The sequence below is a fragment of the Mesocricetus auratus genome, unplaced genomic scaffold, assembly GCF_017639785.1.
Source record: "Mesocricetus auratus isolate SY011 unplaced genomic scaffold, BCM_Maur_2.0 Super-Scaffold_15014, whole genome shotgun sequence".
In the NCBI taxonomy this organism is placed as follows: Eukaryota; Metazoa; Chordata; class Mammalia; order Rodentia; family Cricetidae; genus Mesocricetus; species Mesocricetus auratus.
This window is the reverse complement of record NW_024429186.1, coordinates 19,066,526-19,080,435: the sequence shown is the minus strand read 5'-3', so window position 1 is coordinate 19,080,435 and position 13,910 is coordinate 19,066,526.

Here is a 13,910-nt window from a genome sequence, read left to right as displayed (position 1 = left end):
GGGTCTTCTGGTTTCCAGGACTGTAGGAAATTCATCTTGGCTATGTGAGGCAGTGCTGGGCATTTGTGACAGTAGCCTGGGCTGAGTAAGACACTCTCCACCACAGAAACCTGTCGCCGTCACAATCTGCTTTATTCTAGTGGCTAGATTCCTGATAAGAGAGGCCACTGACTATCTGGGACTGCTTTCACCCAGCCAGGTGTCCCCAGAGTGTGGCAAGAGTGCCTGATACCAAGTAGGTGCTCCGTAACTATTCCTTGAAAGATCATGAAGACAGGTAAAACCATTTTAGTAAATGGATGACCAAGCAGCACTTATGGGTTTTCCCTCTGAGAAGACTCACTTTAGGCCTGAGCTGCATTCAGAAGCAAAGGGCACTCTGTACAGGCTGGTGGAGGTATTCGTGGGAGTTTATGTAATTCACTAAATACTGTAAATGTCTAGAAGTCCAAGTTTTTAGTTCCTCGGAGAAACACTATTCAATGAAAACTTAATCTCACATTTTATTTTTAAAGAGGTAAGTATGCATCTCTAGGGTTAAGAAAAAAATTGTTCCTAGAACTATAAATCCAACATTATTGCAATTGGAAGAGAATACACAAACATGAGAAATGTCCTCATCTGATTAACAGCGTGCTTGAATTCAGTCTGGAAAAAACTTCCTTACTGGTTATGTACGGAGAACACTGCAGACACGCCGCATAGAAGGGAGGCTGGAAGACATGAGAGGGTTTCCTTTGAAGTCTTCAGAGGACTCCTCTTTTCCAAGGAACTCATTATTCACTTAATTATTCATTCTGTTTATTTACTGTATAGTTATTACACATAAATATGGTGTAACTCCCCAGAATGCTCAAACACCAGATGCCAGGTCCCTCCGCATTCCCCAAAGACGGAGCAGAGCCATCACCGTGAGAATTCAAACAACAACTAAAACCCAATTAAAGCCATGCCAGCATGTTCATTTCCAAAAGAAAAACCATGGAATGAATCAGCTTTTAGTCACCCTCCTGACTGTTTCTGCAGAGACAAATAAACAAAAATTCCTGAAAACTAAAACTGGAAATAACATTGGCACTTGAATCGGGGCTCTTTTGAACTCTGGCTTAGGTCAAGTCATCTTTGTTTCATTTCTGGATAATTCAATTTGTTATCATTTCTTCCATCCTCTGAATCAGAAGAGACGAGAAAATGGTGTTGTGCTTTTTAAGTTTCCTACACGTCAGGCGCCTGGAGCCCCGAGGTGACACATCCAGGTTGGAGTGGGCACGCCTGGGTTACAAGATCCTCTTCCTGGACCTTTTGCCTATCCTTCAGGTTGGACTGGCATCCTGAGGAGGTAAACATGCCACTCATACTCTTTGAAAGGGCTATGGCCAAGGACAGAGGGGGCCAGCTTCCTATGATGGCTCAGAGAGAAACTGTTACTGAGGGTAGCCCAAGGCTGGCCGCTGGGATGGGGATGCACATTGGGGGATAGTTAGGAAGGCGGTACGTGTTTGACTGTTCACAGGTCCCATTCCATAATGGCACTTACCTTATGAAGAACAAATTGACTTTTAGACCAATGTCTGACTATAGCCAGCTCTACTTGAGAGCCTTGGTGACACAAGGAGGCATGTCTACACTATTATTCCCATGTCCCACCTGTCATGACTGACATCTCCCTAGGAAACCACTATACCAGAAAGACCCCCTATGTCCCACACAATACTCTAAGCTCTTCAGGATCAGATAAGCCCAGCCTGGAAAGGCCAGGAGGTCTCCACTCTTGGTGGGCAGGCTCAGGGTCAGCCTGTCCCTTGCCATTAACAGCCCTGTTCCTTCCCCAGAGACATCACTTGTGCCCTTCTTCCTGTGGCCTCAAGGGTAGAATGTAATAGTCTGGGAAGCTCTGAAGAGCATGGGCACTCAGGAAGCACGGACTTGAACCTCAGTGTCTGTGAGTTTCGACGCATGTGCCAATTCACCACATCCCAGGAGTCAGCTGGGAAGGACACCTGGGCCTCCTGCTTCTTTATTCCAAAGCAGCGAATAGCATGATTGGTTTTTCTCTTTATAGCGAGAACATTGCTATTCCTGGTACTTGAGATTAAAATATGTTTGCCGCCTCTTCCTTCACAGGGCCTCACGGCTGTTTTTGTTACCTGTTGCAAACATTTTCTCCTCACGCACCCTGATCTGGAGGGTTTTTGCTGAGAAGGCAAAAGCATTTTCTAATCCATTCGGCAGCCACATCGTAAAGTGTCAGGCCCACCAAAACACAATAGGCCTTCATTAATAATGTATGGAGTAAGAACTCTGTGTAACGTCTCATTATTGTTTCCTTATTAACATAGCATTAATAATCTGTTGCCGCTTTAAGAAATCTTGTGTGTGAAAGCCTGGTATATTGTTATGGCTCCAGTGAGAGATATTTAACAACGACACCCATGATATCATGAAAGAAACGTAGAAGAACTGAAAAAAATCAATTTCAAATTAAAATAAAATAATTCTTACGTTTCGATTTTCAAAGCAGCTGCTCTTTCAGATTGCCAGAGATGGAACTTCATTATTGGAGGTCAAAGGTAAACGTGCCGGCACCCTGTCCCTGTGACCAGCATTTTAAGCAGAGCTGTTCCGGTTTCTTCATGTGGATGGGGTAGGAATGGAAATGAGGGAGAAAGTCAGGGGTGGGGGGCTAAGTGTGTGTTTCTGTAAGCTCCTTTACACCACAACCGTGTCAGTAAGACTATCCAAATCATTAAACATGGACCAGATGATCATGTAAACAGAGAACTGACCAGTGTCCAAGCTTGACCCTACCCCCTGTGCCCTCCCCACTTCAAGTAAATCTTACAAGCTCTGTATATTTTACTTCAATTTTTGGAGTGCCAAAATGGATTTAAGCATTTTAAAAATTCTATGAATTCTCAAGTTAAAAAATATCATTTATTATCATTGACCAGTGTCTTAGTACTTGTTCTATTGCTGTGAAGAGACACCATGGCAACTCATCAGAGAAAGCATTTAATTGGGGGTTTGCTTACAGTTTCAGAGGGTTAGTCTGTTATCATGTATAATGTTTACCATTTGATTAAATTACTGGAGTGGCGCCCTCAAGAATGGGATTAATCTCCTTGTGGACCCAAGAGCTCTCTTGTCCCTTTTATGACAACATAGAAATTCATTTATGAACTGAAAAGCAGGCATTCCCTAGATACCAAATCTGAAGGAACCTTGGTTTTATACTCTCCAGAACTTTGAGAAATGGACGTCATTTAAACCCACAGTACAGTCATTTTTTACAGCAGTTTGAATGGAGTAAGACAAAAGGCCAGGGACCAGTCTTCTTCATTGAAATTGATGAATAAGAGGAAATCAAGGCACAAGGAAGGGAACGGTCTTGCCAAAGAACACAGGAAACTGGGACCAGTTCTTAGCTACAAACTACATGGCCTAACAGAAATTTTCCTCTAACTCATCTGTATCCTAAGGCTAGTGTCTAAGATCAGTCATGGTGCAGGCAGGTATTTCCTGGCCTTCAGGAAGCTCACCAGTGGTAGACAATGTACCAATCATACTCCAAGACGAAGAGTTCTGAGGTAGTGTGACTGCCCTCTAAAGCAGTTAGGAGGGTTGTCTCATGGAGTGGTCCATGATGGTGCGGCTCTAAGTGAAGGTGGGTTCATGATTAAAGGGTGAGTTCAGACTCAATCATTTGCTCTCTGCCCCTTGCCCACTCTGATGGAATAACACAGTAATAAAGCCAGCCTTTGACCTTGGACTCCCAGTATTCAGATCTACAGCAAGTATGTTTCCATCCTTAGTAAAAGAGCCAGTCCCAGGGGTTCGGGTATAGCAAAATGAATGGAAGAAGAGTGACCAGGAATGTTAGTCCCTCTCAAACCCCTTCTAAGGAGTTCACATAACAGTGTCTTTGTATGAGGTAATAGAGTTGGTATGAGATGACTGGATTAGAACGGGCACTGGATCCCAGAGCAACCATATGAAAGATTAGCTGTTGGCATGCTATGGAATTGTCCAGGATATGGTGGTCAACAAAGCTTGCAGCAATGATGGTGCTGTGCTGTTCTACACTAGCCACTGTAGCTTCTATTGGATACTTGAATGATAGACATGGTATATGGCTAAACAATAAGAAACAGATGTTTCGTTTTAAAATATATTTTATTAATTCTTTCATGTATTCACACAATATATTTTGATCATATTGACCCCAACTCTTCCACCCAAGTCCCCCTAGACCCACTCTTCATCCCTTCCCCGCCCCACTTCACATCTTTTTAAACAAAGATATAACCCATTGAGCCTAGTATATGCTACCCATATACACATAGGTATGAAGTCATCCACATCTTTAAAGAAAACTGACTCTCCCTCCCCCCAAAGCCATCAAATGTCATTAGCTCCTCAGCTCTGAATGGTGCTTGTAAGCCCCTCCATGCAGAAATGCCGACTTATGCAGGCAGTCACAGCTGCTGTGAGTTTATGAGGACAGCTAGTCCTGGCAAGTCCAGAAGTCACCGTTTCAATCTTGTTCTCCTGTACCTCCGGCTCTTACAATCTTCCTGCCCCTTGTTCTGTGACAGTCCCTGAGCCTCTGGGGGTGGGTTGTGACACAGATGTACCATTTGTGGCTGAGCATTCTGCTAATACTTATTCTGTGCACTTTGACCAGTTATGACTTTCTGCATTAACAGCCACTGACTACACAAAAAACTTCTCTGATGAGTCTGAGAGCTGTACCCATCAATGAGTACGGAAATATAAATTTAGAGGGTAGTTTGATACTGTGTCTATTTAGCGAAATAGTAGTAGTATATTTAACCCTGGGCCTAGAAGCTACCTCACTATGGGTTCTTGGCTTGATTATAGTACCAGAATACAATTGGTTACTCCCTTAACATCTGTGCCACTATTGTACACATAGGCATATCATGACATGCCGGTCCTTACTGTAGCTCTCAGGGTTTAAAGCTGGGTAAAATTGTATATGATTCCCCTCTCTCCCAACAGACTACTTAGCATACTCCATGTCTATTTAAACAATACATAAATCTAGAAAATGTGGGACTTTAGAAAATTTATTCATTAATTTGTTCTTGAAATTGTCAAACACTTCTGTATTATATTCTGGCCACATTTTACCATACCCTCTTTTATCCCATTCCCATCCCCACCAGCCTCTCTATCCTTCCAAGCCTCCCTCCCACTTTCATGTTTTTGTGTGTGTACAGTGTAAGCATGGGTGTGGCGCTATCAGCTGAATCAATGAGCAATGTGCCTAAGGCTATACCACTTGAGACAAAAACTGATAACTTTCCCTCCCCTATCATTTGATAATAGCTCCCTTGGAAGGGACAGGACTCCCACGAGCTTCTCCCGCACTTATGACTGATTGCTGATGGACTCAGTCATAGGCAGGTCCTATACAGGCAACCACAGCTGCTATGAGTTCATGCCATGTTCATAAGACAGCGTTTCAGGACCTTCCTCCCCATTACTGGATGAGCTCCTATGTTCTTTTCCTGCCCTTCTTCTGTGATATTCCCTAGACCTTGAAGGAGATGATTCAGATATCCCATTTAAGGCTGAACATTCAAAAGTCATTTGTTTTTAGCTCCCTGACCAGCCATGAATCTTGCATCAACAGCTGTTTGCGGCAATAAGAGGCTCCTCTGACTGAGGTCAAGATGATGTCTAAGGATTTAAAGAAGAAACCATAGCAGAAATAGAAAGTGTTCTAAAGAAAATGATTATGGAGATAAGATTAAACTCGAGAGATGGACTTAAGCTGCAATTAGAAGACACTCATGGCCTTGCATGCATGGATAGAAGATGATTCTAGGGCTGGAGAGATGGCTCAGCAGTGAAGAGCACTGGCTGCTCTTACCAAGGACCTGGGTTTGAGTCCCAACACCCACATATTAGTTCACAATTGTTTCTAACTTCAATTCCAGGAGATCTGACATCTTCTGGCCTTCACGGTCACCAGGCATGTAAGTGGTACACATACATATATGTAGGCAAAGCACCCAAATGCATAACATTTTTAAAAAGGAATATTCTAGAAATCCAAAATCTCAAGAATCTAGGAAAAAGGCCATGCAAGGTGTCTTAGTGGATGAAGGGAACCTGGATTTGATCTCCTGAGTGTGTATAAAGGTGGAAGGAGAGAACAGACTCCACAAAATTGTCTTTTAATCTCCATTTATTGTGATGGCGCATGTGTGCGTGTGTGCACACACAGACAAATAATAATAATTATAAAATATGGAGAAACTACAACAAGGAATCAAAAAAAGAAAAAAATTAGTACAATGACGAGGGCTCAAATAATGAAGTCCAAAATAAGCATAAAGAGAAGCAATGAAGTCCAAAGTTGATGTTTTGAGGTCAACAAAGCCAGTAAACCCGTGAAAAGAGATACCATGAAAAGGTAACGGACCATATTTTGTGTGTGTGTGTGGTTAGAATGTAAGGAAATATAACAGGAATTATAAAAGTTACCTTATGGTGATAAAGACAATTTCCAGGATTTATAAGGAGAAAGACATGATGTATGAAATCACAATGTAAAGACGACGTAGGCTGTGGGTCATGATAACCCTTATGAGGGATTGGGGAGATGTGCTTCAGCAGATTCAGTGCCTGCAGTACAAGGACAATAGCTCTGTCCCCAGCATCCACATACAAGATGGACATGGTCCATGCTGTGATCCCACTGCTCAGAAGAAAGAAACAAAAGGCCCCAGGGGTCACTGACCAGTTGAGTTCAGTCTAGTTGAATAGATGAGCTTCAGGTACAGCTAGAGCCCTGACTCAAAAACTAAGGTGAAGAGAGAGTGGAGGAGACACCTAACTACTGGCCTCAGGCTTGTGTATACCCACAGATGCACGTACTCCTGCACAGAAAAAAAAAACATGCATACAGACACACAGACGCACAGACACAGAAGCACACACCTTTCATGAAAGATGAATTAACTTTGTGAGACAAACTAGTTCCAGAGCTATCTTGCATTCGCCATGATGCCTTTTGAGGCTGTAGTCTGGGACAGGTGTTACTAGGCATGCAGGGAAAACAGTGGTATGCTCCATCACTGTGAACGGGCCCTTCTGACCGGCCCCCAAGACTATCTAGGAACCATGTCATATGGGTGTCTTGCTCCTTTGGCCTTCTCAGCACTGTGAGGAATTCTGATGTTAAAAAGAAATATAAAGGGTCTTTCTTTACATAGATCCAATACTAAGGGTTCTTTCCTTGAAATGTATATTGAAAGCATATAATACAGTGGCCGAGACTTTTTTTGAGTGATCTGCAAGTGTAATCCAAAGTAGGTACTTCAAGGTACATGAGGTCTTCTTTGTCAGAGACCAATCAAAATCACACAACAGGCTGAGAATATATTTCTCTACCCCAAAGATCTGACCCCACAAGGCTGGCCATAAGTGCCACACAGAGGCCTGTAAAACTGCCACAGTGGTAGTCTGATATTTTTATTATTGTTGTCATGTATGTGTATGATGTAGGGATGTAGGTGTGTGTGTGTGTGTGTGTGTGTGTGTGTGTGTGTGTGTGTGTGTGTATGCATGCCATGATTTCATGTGGAGGTCAGAAGACAACTTTTGGGGAACCAGTTCTCCCTTTCCACGTTGCTTGGCAAGTGCTTTTGCTCACTGAGCAATCTCATCAGCCCCTGCCAATTCTGTTTTGTTTTGCTAATATATCCCTTAATGTTATTTTGAGTTGTTATATGCCACCTTTGCATATTTTTCTTAATGTATTCTTACTGTAAACTTAAATAGTGGCAAGGGATCTGCTGTCCACCACATGTCAAGATATGAGTTGTTAATACATTTACTTAATTTTAGAACAGTCTTATATTTACAGAAAATTTATGCAGATAGTACAGGCAGTTTGTGTGTCCTTGACACTGAGCTTCTCTTGTTCTTAGCATCTGGCTTTGGAACAGGTGCTTGCTGAAGTCAGTGAACTACTGCGGGTACATTCTGACTAACAAAAGTCCTTACTTCATTCAGGGTTCCTGTGCTTTCATCTCATGCCCCATTCCTGTCCCAGAATCCCTTTCAGCCTATCGTATTTGGTCACCATTGCTTCTTAGGCAACTCTGGGGTTTTCTCAGGCTTCCTTGCTTTGGATGACCCTGACAGTTTTGCAGAGGATGGTGCCCACTCAGTTCTTAGATGATCCATCTTGGTTGCTTCTGTTTTTTTAAACGATTATGAATAAAAGTGATATAGATATTCTGTATGGGCATGCGTTTCAAATCAGTTGGGTATAATATCTGGGAGCTTGGTCTCCAGATCATGTGATAAGTTCATGTTTAGCTTTCTGAAACTGGCTGTCTTCCAAAAGGGCTGTACCATTTTGCATTCACTCCTGGCACTGAACGAGACTAGATATTAATCAACTAAAATAGAGAAAGGAGGGAGGGGGAGGAACGTGCACGAGAAGAGGGGAGAACAGAGAACAAGAGACGTTAGATAAGCCATTCATTCTGAGCTTGTGCAACGGGACTCTGATAGGACACTCTCTTTAAGACTGGGCAGTGAAAGAAACATTCGAAGAGATAATGGCCAAGAGGTTTCCATGTGATGAAAAGCATAAAGAGTTCTGGAATTTTGTTTTCTGTTGGCACAAAGAGGGAAATTCTGCTGGATATATGTCGGAGTATTGGCTAAGAAGTGGGTCAAGCTGAATCTTAAGTGGCCCAATGAATGCAACTTGATAGAGAGAACAGGAAACAAAAGAGAGGGACGGAGGAAGGAAGGGGAAGAAGGAAGGAGGGAAAAAGGGAGGAGTTCAATACCAGTCAGCAGCAATAGGGAAAGCTTGTTAAAGAAATTGACTCAAGAACCATCTCTAAGACATTTGACCTTAGAAAAGTCATTTAAAATCAAGCTTGCCTTTCTTATTCAAAATAAGAAAGATGCCCACATCTGACTTCTGCCTTCCAATGACTGTTGCTATGACAATAAATACATTTAATATATTTCCAACCCCTTGGTCAAAATTTTTCCCATAAATCCAATATTATTGGGATTGCTCTTTTTGAAGTGATATATTTTAGAAAACTTAGCTGTTTTGTTCTCACTCGAGTCTTTAAGGATCAGTAAAACATAAAGTAGGGGGTGTATTGCAATTTTAGTTTATGTTTTCATATAGATTAATCTGTACTTTTCTCTGAAGTTCGAACAACGTCCTCTTTTATTCACGTTTCTAACTACTTTATCAATTTAACATAAGAGAATTCAGATTAGACAGTATATTTTATTGTGTTAGATTGTTTATGGGCTACTTTTCAATCTTCATGGCCAATCCAATTCAAATCTGTTTTACAAAAGAAAAGTCCACTATGAGCTGCTTAATGACAATGGATTTCTTTTGAAAAGTACCACTTTTACTTATTTATTCTTGTGCATGTGTGGGTGAATGTACATGCAGGTGTGTGTGTGTGTGTGTGTGTGTGTGTGTGTGTGTGTGTATAGAGGCAAGAGGTTGACATCAGGTGTCCTTCTCAGTTGTCTCCACCTTACTTTTTGAGGCAATGTCTCTTACTGAACCCAGAGCCCACTGATTTTGCTAGACTAGCTGGCCAGCGAGCCCTGGGGATGTTCTTGACTCTGTTGAGGTTACAGATGCACATCACCACACCAGCTTTTCACATGGGTCCTAGGACTGAACACAGGTATCAATGCTTGCACAGAAAAGATTCTACCCACTGATCACTTTCGCCGAGTCTGAATTTCAATCTCTCTCTCTCTCTCTCTCTCTCTCTCTCTCTCTCTCTCTCTCTCTCTCTCTGTATGTATGTATATATGTATATATAAATTGTCTAATTCTGTATTGTCAAAATTTTCAAAAGTTTTAAGTCAAGAAAAGTAACAAAGCTCATTTTCATTAATCTTAAATGTATGAAGTACAGTATGAATACCAAGTACAGTGACTGTGGAGATTCAATATTTAGACTTTATATGCCAGCAAAGTGTTGTCTAGTGGGAATGCACATCCATGCAAAGATGCTTCTGTTGTACTGAGCATTTCTAGAAATTTCTTTTGGATAATTCTCCAGGGTCTAAAGAACCTTTCATTCTGGTCTCGGAAGCTGTTTGGTTGGTAACCAATTGCAACTTTGGTGACTTCTTTGGTGGCACATAAGATGGGAAATGATTTTAAATCCCTTCCATGAGAAACACTTGAATTAGATTGAAGGAATCTGGGTCACTTCATTAGGGTTACAAAGGAAGTGTGACTACAGAGTATGGGTTTATGTCACAGCCAAGTAGGATAGTCTGTCTGTTGTCAAGCTGACCAGCTAGAACACCTACCTTAATTCTCTCCACCCTTCTTTAACTTGGTCTGAACTGTTTCCTGAGAGCGCTTCTTTTATTGGGGGTGGGACTGGTATTTGTCTCAACAATTTTAGTAATAAAATAAAGTGAAATAAAATATCCAGCATTAGTCCCTTATAAAGAGACAACTATGAAGAAATAATGTTCATTAGAATGTGGGTGAACCAATAGTGTTTATTTTTCCTTGTTTTTTTTTTTTTGAACAGGGTCTCATGTAGTCCTGTGTAGTGTTGGAATTACAAGTATGTACCACCATGGTTAATTTTTTAATATGTGTAAAATGAGATTTATTAATTAATTTATTTATTCTTTTACTTATTGAGACATAATCTTCCTAAGATACCCTGGCTGGCCTGGAATTTAGTATGTAGACAAGCGAGATTCAAACACAAGGAAATTCTGCTTTCTTTATTTCCAAGTGCTATATTAAAGCCTTGTGTCACCATATCTGGGCTATTTTTTTCTTTCTTACTTCTTTGGGGTACATGCAAATGCATCTGTGAGCATGTGTTCATACAGATATGTATGCACATGTGTGGAGGCCCATACAAACCAGGGGTCAACCTCTAGCCTTGTTCCTCAGGAACCATCCATTGTGTTTTGAGACAGGGTGTCTCACTCCTTGAGCCCCCTGGTGAGGTTAGGCTGGTTGGCCAGTAAGCTCTTGGATCATCCTATGTTTCTAGTTAGACTGGTTGGCCAGCAAGCTCTGGGATCATCCAATCTCTCTAGTGCTGGGATTACACACCAGCACACTTGGCTTTTTAATGTATGTTCTGAGGATCCAACTCAGGTCTTCATGCTTGTGGGCACAGACTGAACTATCTTCCAAGGCCCTGAGTTTTATTTTATTTTATTATTGTTTCACTTTCTTATTATCTCATCAGATATTAACCCTGAGATTATTACTGTTCTACTCTGAGAAAAATTTGTTGCACTTTTTGTGGTGTGGGGTGATGGGACTGTGCTTGTCTGTCTCTGTGGCTGCTGGGTAAGTCATGGACAAGAAAACGGAAAATATAAATTGATACCCCAAGGTAGAAAGCTTTGAAAGGGCATGCTACAGGGTTAGGCACTGTTCAATAGAAAAGATAGTGACTGGAAGCTCTGGAGTAGAGGACAATTATTTTGCGTGAGCTTTAGGACGGGCCCTGATGTGCCAGACTAAAATTTCTTGACAGCAACATTTGTACATACCTTACACTCACTTTACATGGATAAGCAAAAGGACAAGTTACTAGTTAGAAGAACTGGCCAGGGTCAAGGACGTGGGCAGAAAGATCAGCATCGAATGAAAAAAAAAATCAGGAGTGATTTACAAGGACATGCTCAAATGGATCCGGTGACTGAATGTCAGAGCCATGGAAGACGGGGAGAAGGGGAAGACTCTGAGGCAGCTGGCTTGGATGACAGCTTGGGTGGGGGGATGGGCAGGGAGGCTGTCATCAACAGAAATAGAAAACACAGGCTAGGAGAACGATTTTGAAAATTGGGGGGGAACAATGCATCTGATTTTAGATCAGTGAGTCTGCACCGAGGTGGGGATGTCTGGCTGGTGAGGGAAAGCACAGGCGAGGTCAAGATCAAAGACAAAGCCTTGTTTATGGAGTCGTATCAATCAAGTCGATAACTGAACTCTTGAAGTGGATGAAATCATCCTCGGAGAATGTGTTGATCAGGAACGATTGGCCAGGTAGGGGACTTGGGAAAATACTCTCATTTATAGACCGGATCTGGAACAAGGAATTGGAAAAGACTGCATAGAAATACCATGACAAACCTGTGTCGTGAAGGTTGCAAGAGGACTCTAAAGGCTGTGTCGCCACCTCATACCCAAGAGAAGGGACCGTGCGTGAGCTGAGGTCTGAGAGGAGCTGGCACATTCATGCATTAGCAGCTTGGGGACAACCGCTGTGAAAGCTGCAGTAGCAAGGGAAGCCCAGAGTTGGACCAGGGAGGGGCTCAAAGAAAGACTGGGACAGAAATGGTGGCTCTATCCCGATCCATCTTCAACTGTTGCTTCTTTTTCTCTTCAGAAGTGTGTTCTCTGCTGTTCCATTAATGCTAAAGTCACCCAGGACTGTCCTTGGCTGGAAGCTCACAGCAGTGAAGGCTCTCTGGGTTTCAAATAACAGAAAGCAACTCCAGCTGGCTTGAGCAGAAAGATTTATTGGAAAGATGCAGTTGCCTCACAGGACCCAAAGAGTCTTCCATACGAGCTCTAACCAGAAACCAAGCACCGCAGGGCTACGTCTCCCTTACTGACCCCCCCTCCCCCCTGTCTATTTTTAAGCCCCTCTCTGCTCACTGCAAACCAGCTGCTTGGATTTTCCAAGACATGTGACTGAAAACATTTCTGCTGTCCACCTTGAGACATATCTCTTGCCCAGCCACTCAGGGGGGCACCTGAATTACACTCTCAGTCTCTATGTCCTCCAAGAGCCGAGACTGAGTTTGTCAGCTTGAACAGGTACCTACCTTTGGTCACCCAGCTGGGATCAGACCTGCAAGGTCACACTGCACAGGAAGTAGTATGGGGACTGGGTTCTGGAAGTGAGAGGATGGGGAAAGCCCAGCCTTAGACAAGAAAGAGGATGAATCTAAAAAGCAAGGGGTAGGGAGAGGAAGGTCTGTGGATAGCTTCTCTGTCACCCTTTCTTGTTCTTTCCTCAGAGAGTTGGGATGCTCTGGAGCAGCAAACTCAGTGGTAAGCATCTTAGAAGAGGTCCCAGTCAGAAAGGCTACATGACCAGCCCTGGCTGCATGTACTTGGGTCCCCATGGGACATGTCCATCCCCTCTGGGTGAACCAGAGTTGAGTGAGGTCAACCAGAGCCTATCCCTAGATGCTCTGAACTTGGATGTGGATAGAGCATGGAGCAGTTCTTTTTGAGGATGGTGTAAGGCTGTTGGTAACTATAGGAAGAAGTGAGAATCTGGAAGGGTTAGTGTTGTGGGTCCTGGGACCTAGCTGCACCCCTGCCCTCTCTCTATTGGGTCTTATAAAGTTAGTTCAGTGCTTTTCTTTTTCCTTTTTCAAAGCAAATTTTGTTTTTTTTTTTTTTTGGCTTTTCGAGACAGGGTTTCCCTGTATTGTTTTGGAGGCTGTCCTGGAACTTGCTCTGTACACCAGGCTGGCCTAGAACTCACAGAGATCTGCCTGCCTCTGCCTCCTGAGTGCTGGGATTAAATTCTCTTTGGGTAGTTTTCTGTCACTGAGATAAAATGTCTTGTCTAATCTTGAGTCATGGGAGTTGCTCAATAGTTATTCCCAGGCTCACCTCTTGCTTCCCACATCCATGGTAGGAAGATACTTCTCCCTTTCCCTCGTCATTTGGCTCAGGACAGACAGGATCCAGACAGAAGTGCAATACACAAGTTTGGAACTCTGGCTGTCACTGAAAGAATGGCTCTGATAATATTATTAATACTATAAATACTATTAGTGAAGCATTTTGTATTTAAGAAATGTAAAATCTCTCTTCGTGTTTTGAGATCAGGATCAATGGCTCAGTTTGTCTACTGTGA